The sequence below is a fragment of the Hipposideros armiger genome, unplaced genomic scaffold (assembly GCF_001890085.2).
Source record: "Hipposideros armiger isolate ML-2016 unplaced genomic scaffold, ASM189008v1 scaffold_517, whole genome shotgun sequence".
In the NCBI taxonomy this organism is placed as follows: Eukaryota; Metazoa; Chordata; class Mammalia; order Chiroptera; family Hipposideridae; genus Hipposideros; species Hipposideros armiger.
The window spans coordinates 455050-464056 of record NW_017731867.1 but is presented as its reverse complement, the minus strand read 5'-3'; the positions used below and the strand labels follow the sequence as shown (position 1 = coordinate 464056).

The window sequence follows — 9007 nt, the reverse complement described above, 5'->3', positions numbered from 1 at the left end:
GGTAGTCTTATACGGCAAGTATATAACAAACTCTGTATTTTGAGTGGAAATGTTAGGGGGTCGTCTTATACGCCCAGTCGTCTTATACGCCGGCAGATACGGTACTTCCTGATGTTGGAGGGGGCAAGAATTTACCAGACATAGCAGAACATACCAGATATCACAGAAAGACCAAGATCTAATAACTTGTTCTATCATCTAGGGCACTCCTAGTTTGTAGGCTGATTCTAAGGGCAAAAATTTAGCACCTTGCTTACTTTGAGCATTTAAGATAAGCCTTAGAATAAATCATATATTCTAGTACTCTGTGAAAATTTTAGTTAGTAGGTAATTTTTTCCATTCTTAGTTATTATTTACTTCTCTTTCCCTTTAGTTAAGTCTCATAGTAAGGGCAAAGTTGAGAAGTATATATCCTACTTTCCAAAATGATCTGGGGTCAGGGTAGTGGTGGTAACAAGAAGATCCCAGATCGGAGGCAGGGGGTGGCTTCTCAAAAGAGTAAGGTTAAAAGACAAATACCAGAGAAATGGGAGGAAAGAGTAGGAATTTTTTGGAAATTGAACTAAAAAGAGGGGATTAGATGATCATATAGGTTGGAGAAAGTCCACCAGGTCTTTTTTTTCTCCCTTCAAGTTTTATTGAAGTATAATTTACATACAGAGGGTGCCAAAAAAACATTTTAAGAAAGGAAAACTATTAAAATTGTAATAATATATACCAATAAGAAAAGATGAATACAAGTCATGTTTGACTTGTGCAATTACAAGAGGTCCTCAAGTGGTTACCATCAGCATGCAGACACTGGATTATGGTGAACTGCTGCTTGAGCAACATTGACCAAAGTGTCCACTTGCATACATTTTTTTGGCACACACAATATTAAAAAATACACCCATTTACATGTACAGTACAAGTTTTAACAAATGTGTAACTCATATATACCACCAACTTAAGACATAGAACATTTTCATCACCCCCAAAAAACTATCCATATGTCCCCTCTGATCAGTTCCTCCTACCCCTGGCCCAGGCAACTGAAGACGTATTTCTCACAGTAAAATAGCTTTGCCCTTTCTAGAATTTCATAAAAACGGAATTATACTGTATGAAATTTTTGTGTTTATCTCCAGTTCTGCATAAGATTTTTGAGATTCATTTGAGTTGTTGCTGTATCTATAGTATATTATTATTATTATTATTATTATTATTATTATTATTATTATTGCTCCAGGCTTATATTCCATTATATAGATATACCACAATCCAATTTCTGGAAACAGATTAAAGTGGTTTTCAGGAACAAGGCTTTATGGACAAATGTTTTCATTTCTGTTAGATAAATACCTAAGAGTGGAATTTCTGGGCCACTCAATAGGTAGATCTTTAACTATTTAAGAAACCCTCAGGGCTGGCCGAGTGGCTCAGTTGGTTAAGAGCTCGCTCAAGAGTTTGAGTTCTGAGCAACAGAGGTTCGAGTCCAGCCCGAGCTGAGCAGCCGCTGAGCTGCCAACAGGTAGCAGGATGGCTCAGCTTAAAAAAAAAAAAAAGAAACCCTCAAACTGTTTTCCAAAGTGGTTGCATCATTATATGTTGCAATGTAGAAGAATTCCAGTTGCTCCACACCCTCCTCGTCAATTGGTATTTTCTTTTTAATTTAGCCATCCTAGTTAGTCTGTGTAGTCTGACTTTATATTGAACATCTTTTCATGTGCTTATTGGCCATTTTTTTATCTTCTTTTGTCAAGTGTCTGAAACCTTATGGGCATTTTAACTTGTGTGTATGTAACTATTATTTTTTTAAGTTTAAGAGTCCTTTATATATTCAATATGTAAGTCCTTTATCAGATATATGCATTAACTAACCTATAGCTTGTCCTTACATTTCTTAACAGCTTTTGTTGAAGAGTAGTTTTTATTTTTTATGAAGTCATTATATCCACATATATCAACATTTTATTGTAGTTTATGTTTGTATCCTATCAAGAAATCTTTGCCTTCTCCAAGTTTGCAAAGATTTCTGCCTTTTGTTTTTTTTCTTTCTTTCTAGAAATTTGACAGTTAGACTGATAAACCATTTTGAACTATGTATAGTGTTAGGTGATAATTGACTTCCAATTATTTCCATATGGATATTTATTATTCCAGCCTCATTTATTGAAAAGACTTCCCCCTGTTTAATTATGTTGTTGTCTATTCTGAAACTCAATTGACTATGTATGTATGAATCTGTATCTGAGTTTCATAATCTAATCCTTTGATCTGTATATTACTCTGGTACTTTTTTTTTATTATTGTAGGCTGAGTTTTCCAACTTTGATCTTTGTTTTCCAAATTTGTGTAGCCATTCTAATTTCTTTCCATTTCCATAAAAATTTTCAGATTATTTTGTCAATATCTATAGATAAGACTTCTGGGATTTTTACTGGGATTTGTTGCATGTATAGATCAGTTTGGGTAGAAATGACAATTTAACAATCTTGAGTCTTCTAGTCAGCTAATACAGCTTATATCTCCCTTTAGGTCTTCTTTAATATTTTTGAGCATTGTTTTTATAGTTTTCAGTGTATGAGTTTTATGTATCTTTTGACAGATTTTTCTCTAAATATTTCATAGTTGTAGGTGGTGCACTGGTGTAAAAATTTTATTTTCCAATTGCTCATTGCTAGCATACAGAAATACAGTTGATTTATATATTTTGCCCTTGCAGCTTGAATTCTTGTCAAATTCATTCACTAGCTTTTTCAGTGATTCCTCAGGACTTTTTACATAGGTGATTATGTCGTGTGCAAAAAGACAAATGTCTTGTGCAAATGTCTTGTGTTAATCGTACTTACTAAAACTTACAGTACAACATTAAATTGAAGCGGTGAAGGTGGACATCGTTCCCTTGCTCTAGTCTGATGGAGAAAGTATTTAGTCTTTCCCATTAAGTATATTTGTTATGGGTTTTTCAAAGAGTCCCTTTATTGGATTGAGTAAATTCCTTGCTATTCCTCATTTGTTGAGGTTGTTTTTTTCTTTTGTTTCTTTTGTTTTTTCTTTAGCATGTATGGGTATTGGGCTTTGTCAAATACTTTTTCTGCATCTATTCAAATGATCACATACTTTGTCTTTTATTAAATACATTATATTTATCTTTGAATATTTAACCAACCTTATGTTCTTGGCTGAATTATCTTTGGTTATAGTGTATTTTAACATTGCTGGATCTGATTTGCTCATATTTTCTTTAGATATTTCTAGGTCTGGAATTCTCTTTGTGGGAAGATTTTAAATTATAGACTCTATTTCTATAAATGACATAAGTATACTCAATTTTGTTATTTCTTTGTAGTCAATTTTGGTAATTTGTGTCTTTCAAATAATTTTATTTATGTTGCCAAATTTATTGGGATAAAGTTGTTCATAATACTCTCTTATGACACCCTTTTGGCATCGGTAGCTTCTGCAGTGATGTGCTTTCTTTAATTTAGAAAATATTGGTAATTTATATTTTTTAATATCTTTCTTTATTGGACTAGCTAGATCAATTTAATCAAAGTTTTCAAAGATTCAACATTTGATTTCATTGATTTTTCTCGATTGTTGGTCCATTCTCTGTGTTATTGATTTTCACTCTTAGCTTTACATTTTCTTCTTTCTGCCTCTTTGGGTTTAATTTTCTCTTCTTTGCTAGCTTCTTAAGACAGAAACTATCATCATGGATTTTTTTTCTTATATAAGCATTTAAAGCTATAGGTTCCCCTCTAAGCACTTCTTTAGCTGCAACTAAGGTTTTTATAAGTTATGCTTTCGTGTTTTGTTTTGTTTTTCATTTCAAATATGTTCTAAATTTCCATGTGATCTCTCCTTTGACCTGTTGCTTATTTAGAAATGTTTCCTTTAATTTTTTCATATTGAGGGACTTTTTGTTATCGATGTCGTATTTAAATCTGTTGTAGTCAGAGAACGTATGTTGATTTATTTTCTTTTCTTGTTTTTTTTTGTTTTTGTTTTTTCTTTTTAAGCTGAGCCATCCTGCTACCTATTGGCAGCTTAGCAGCAGCTCAGCTCAGGCCAGGCATCGAACCGCTATTGCTCAGAGCTCAAACTCTTGAGCGAGCTCTTAACCAACTGAGCCACTTGGCTGGTCCCTATGTTGATTTATTTTAATATTTTAAACTTTGGACAATATGAATATACTTAATGCCACTGAATTTAAAATGGTTAGAATGATAAATATTATGTTGTATATACCACAATAAAAATCTTAGCTATTATTATTGAGTATAATAAGTTTTAAAACTGTCTATTATTGAGATTTACTATGTGTCAGGTTCACTTGGTCTATGTAACTTTTCCAGTGCCAATGTATATTCTGCTTTTGTTGGCTAAAATGTTTGGTCACTATCAATGAGGTTCACTGAGAACGATCTTCTGTCTAGCTGTTCTATGAATTACTGAGAGATGAACTTTGAAACCTACAACTGTAATTGCAGACGTTTCTGCTTCTCCTTTTAATTCTAATTTTGTTAGTGTTTTCTTTTAGCTCTGTTTTGAATGCATGTTCATTTAGTATTGTTATGCTTTGTTCATGATTGACCACTTTATCATCATGATAGGTTCCTTTTTCCCCTAACGATATTCCTTGTTCTAAAGTTTATTTTGACAATCTAGTTACTCCAACTCTCTTATACTTAGTGATTATATATATTTTTTCCCATCGATTTTTTTGAACCTATCGGTGCCTTTACATTTAAAGTGTGATTCTTATTGGGTCTTTTATTTATTTTTTTTAAGTTCAATCCGCCCACTTAACTTTAAGTATCAGTGTGATAACTAGACAATTGGGTATATATGTATATATACCCTAATATAATATAAATTAGGGTATTTAAGTTACCAGAATTTACTTTCAAATAATATTATATTTCTTCTCTACTTTAGGAAAGTATACTGCTGTTCCTTCCTCCTGTCTTTTGTGCTATTTGTGTCATACAATGACAAACCCTACCATACTGCATGTGGGAATACAGTATACTCTATTGATGGTATGTGACAATGTAGGGCTCTCTAAGCCACTCCCTTTCTTTAGGGAGTCTGAGATGGAAACTGGGTTGAGAATGGGAAAGTCTCAGTGTGTTAGGAGATTGAGGTGGAGCAAGGGCTCCTCAAAAGCTGGAGAACTCTCTCTTCCTCTATTGCTAGTGCTGGGACTGGCGGTCTAGGAAACTCCTATTCCTTGGAGGCCATGTGGGCCATAAGGTACCCCACCCTGTTTTGTAATCAAATTTATCATGATAGCAAGAAATAAGTTTAAAAAAGTGGTCACTGAGGACAATGACAGTCCCAGCATCAAAGGTAGAATACGTGTCTTTGTTAAAGTCACAGGAGACATGCTGGTTCTCAGTGTAGCCTAGGGTGTTCTTGAGAGCACTCTCTGACACTCATTTTACCACCTTTTTGATATCATCATTCTTGGCAGCTTTTTTCAGATGGCAGGTCAGATCCATAACTGACTCATTGGGGATGGGGACATAGAAAGCCATGCCAATGAACTTCCCATTCAACTTAGGGATGACCTTGCCACAATGCTGGCAGCTTCATTAGCACCAAGGATGATGTTCTGATTAGCCCCACACTGTCATGCCTGTAACCCAGATGGGCCATCCACAGTCTTCTGAATTTCAATGATGACCTGGACTGTGGTCCCTGCATGATGCCAAAGCCATCTTGGATGACTTTTTTCAGGCAGCAAAACAGTTGGTGGTACAGGAGGCATTACTGACAGTCTTGAAGAAGTTGTTATACTTCTCATGGTTCAGGAAGTCTGGGATGGAAACTATGTTGAGGATGGGAGCACCACTAATATGCAAGTATCAGAAGCAAGGGCGGAGATGATGACTCTTTTGGTTCCACCTTTCAAGTGAGCCCCAGGCCCAATGGATTCCACAACATATTCAGCACTAGCATCATCCCATTTAATGTTGGGGAAATCTTGCTTCTAGAAAACAGTGATGGCCTTCCCATTGTTGGCAAGTTTCTTGTTCTCAGCCTTGACTCTGCCATTGAAGTTGCCATCTGTGAAATCATACTGAACACATAGGCCATGTAGTTTATGGAGTAAAGAAGTCATCAGTGATGACAGTCTCCTCTTCATTGGAATTAAAAGCAGCTGTTGGGACCCGGGCACCAAAATGGAGAACTCTATTTACTCTGACCTTATATATCATATCTTAGGGATGCGTCTGGCACTGTAAGACATGTGACTGTTTGTGGAACAGGGAGGAGTAGAGGGCTGATTATCTTCTGAGTAACTTAAAAATAAGGACAATTTTCTTTTATATTTACTCACATGTTTACCATTTTGGGGTTCTTCATTCCTTTATGTAGATTCAAGTCTCCATCTGGAATAACTTTCCTTTGCCCACCGATTTTCCTTTAATATATATTTTAGTGAAGATCTGTTGAAAAATTTTTGCAGTACATATTTATCTAGAATCTTTGTTTCACCTTTTTGAAGGGTTTTATTACTGTAGCCCCAAGTTTTTAATTGGGAGAGGGCTCTGTGCCATTTCACAGTTTGAGATGAGGATAGCTATTGAGACGCTTGCAGCAGACCTGCTGGCTCTCAATGAAGCTGTTGTCCTGGTCATGGCACTGAATTTGCATAGGGGTTTATTTCAATTCAAGGCTTGACAAGAAAAGAGAACAGCTGTTCTCCACAGACTACTAGAAAAATACTAGATAAATAAAAATATTACTAGGAAGTTGTAATAATATACTTGAAATAGGTCAACAGTAAAGTGTAGTGTCATTCAAATACTGATTTTTTTTCTACCAAGTTTACTAATGCCAGTTATGACTTAATTTTAATTCCTGGGAAAGAATTGGAATAGATTTGCTTTTATATAGGTCTCTTTATCCTCTCCAAGGCAGTGCTTGATGTTCATGTTTTTCTTCTTGAAAATGCCCATTCCTTTTTAAAATATATATATTTTTTATTTTTCAATTACAGTTGACATTCAATATTACATTAGTTTTGGTCTACAATGTAGTAAATATTTGTACCAATTTGTACTTCTTAATCCCTTCCCCTTTTTCATCCACCTTCCAACCACCCTTCCATCTGGAAACCATCAAAATATTCTCTGTATCTATGAGTTTGTTTCTGTTTTGTTTGTTCATTTATTTTGTTCTTTAGATTTCACGTGTAAGTGAAATTATATGGCATTTTTCTTTTTCCCTATTCAGCACAATACCCTCTAGGTTCATCCATGTTGTTACAGATAGCAGGATTTCAATCTTTTTTAAAATTTATGGCTGAGTAATATTTCATTGTATATATGTGCCACCCCTTCTTTATCCATTCATCCATTGATGGACACCCAGGTTGCCTCCATATCATAGCTATTGTAAATAGTGCTGCAACAAACATATGGACACACATATCTCTTTGAAGTAGTGTTTTGGGTTTTTTCAGATGTATACCCAGAAATGGGATTACTGGGTCCTCCTTTATCTCTTGTTATAGCCTTTGTTTTAAAGTCTATTTTGTCTGGTATAAGTATCACTACCCCAGGTTTTTTTTCTTTTTCATTTCCGTTTCCATGAAATATCTTTTTCCATCCCTTTACTTTCAGTTTGTGTGTGTCTTTTGATCTGAAGTAAATCTCTTATAGGCAGCATATGTAAGGGTCTTGTTTTCTAATCTATTCAGCCCATATTATGTCTTTTGATTGAAGAATTTAATCCATTTACATTTCAAGTAATTGTTGGTAGGTATGTAGTTATGGCCATTTTATTATCCATAATTTGATCTTTTCTCCTCCTCTTCCCCTTTCTTCTTTTTCTTTTCCCTATTTATCCTTCTTCAAAAAGCCCCTTTAACATTTGTTTCAATTCCACTTTGGTGGTGATGAACTCCTTTAGCTTTTTCTTGTCCGGTTAACTCTTTATCTGTCCTTTGATTCTAAATGGCAGCTTTGCTGGATAGAATAATCTTGGTTGTAGGTCACTGCTTTTCATTACTTTGATTATCTTGTACCAACCCCCTCTGACCTGCAAAGTTAGTGTTGAAAAATCAACTGACAGTCTTATGGGAGCTCCATTTTAGGTAACTAACTGCTTTTTTTCTTGCTACCTTTAAGATCATCCCTTTGTCTTTAAGCTCTGGCATTTTAATTATGATGTGTTTTGATGTGGGCCTCTTTGGGTTCATCTTGTTTGGGACTTTCTGTGCTTTCTGGGCTTTTATGTCTATTTCCTTTACCAGGTTAGGAAAGTTTTCAGTCATTATTTCTTCAAATAGGTTTTCAATTCCTTGCTCTCTGTCTTCTCCTTCTAGTACCTCTATGATGCAAATGTTGGTATGCTTGATGTTGTCCCAGAGGCCCCTTAAACTATCCTAATATTTTTGGATTCTTTTTTATTTTTGCTGTTCTGATTAGGTATTTTCTTCCAAATCATTGATTTGAACCTTTGCTTCATCTAATCTACTATTGATTCCCTCTAATGTATTCTTTATTTCATTTATTATACTCTTCATTTCTGACTGGTTCTTTTTTATGTTTTCTATCTTCATTTTAATATTGCCTATTTCTTTGTTGAAGTTCTCACTGAGATCATTGAGCATCCCTATAACCAGTGTTTTGAACTCTGAATCTGGTTGATTGGTTGTCTTCATTTTGTTTAGTTCTTTTTCTGGAGTTTTGTTCTGTCCTTTTTGGGGGGACATGTTTCTTTGTCACCCCATTTTGCTGGCTCCCTGTGTATGTTTCTGTGTATTATATATAGCTGCTATATCTCCCAGTCTTAGTAGTGTGGCCTTACATAGTAGGTGTCCTGTGGGGCCCAGTGGGGCCATCTCACTGGTCACCTGAGCCAGATACTACAGGTATGTCCCTTGTGTGGTTGTGTGTGCCCTCCTGTTGTAGTTGAACCTTGGTTGCTATTTGCACATCAGTGGAGGGATTGACCCTCAGGTTGATTGGTAGTGAGGACTCTCCATGACTAAAGTGGAGGAGC

The 9007-nt window shown here is 35.2% G+C and overlaps 1 pseudogene; it reads right to left on the bottom strand.

The window, feature by feature from the left end:
• Window positions 1-5215: 5215 nt before the first annotated feature.
• LOC109396362 (glyceraldehyde-3-phosphate dehydrogenase pseudogene) lies at window positions 5216-6213 on the bottom strand (annotated as a pseudogene).
• Window positions 6214-9007: the final 2794 nt, after the last annotated feature.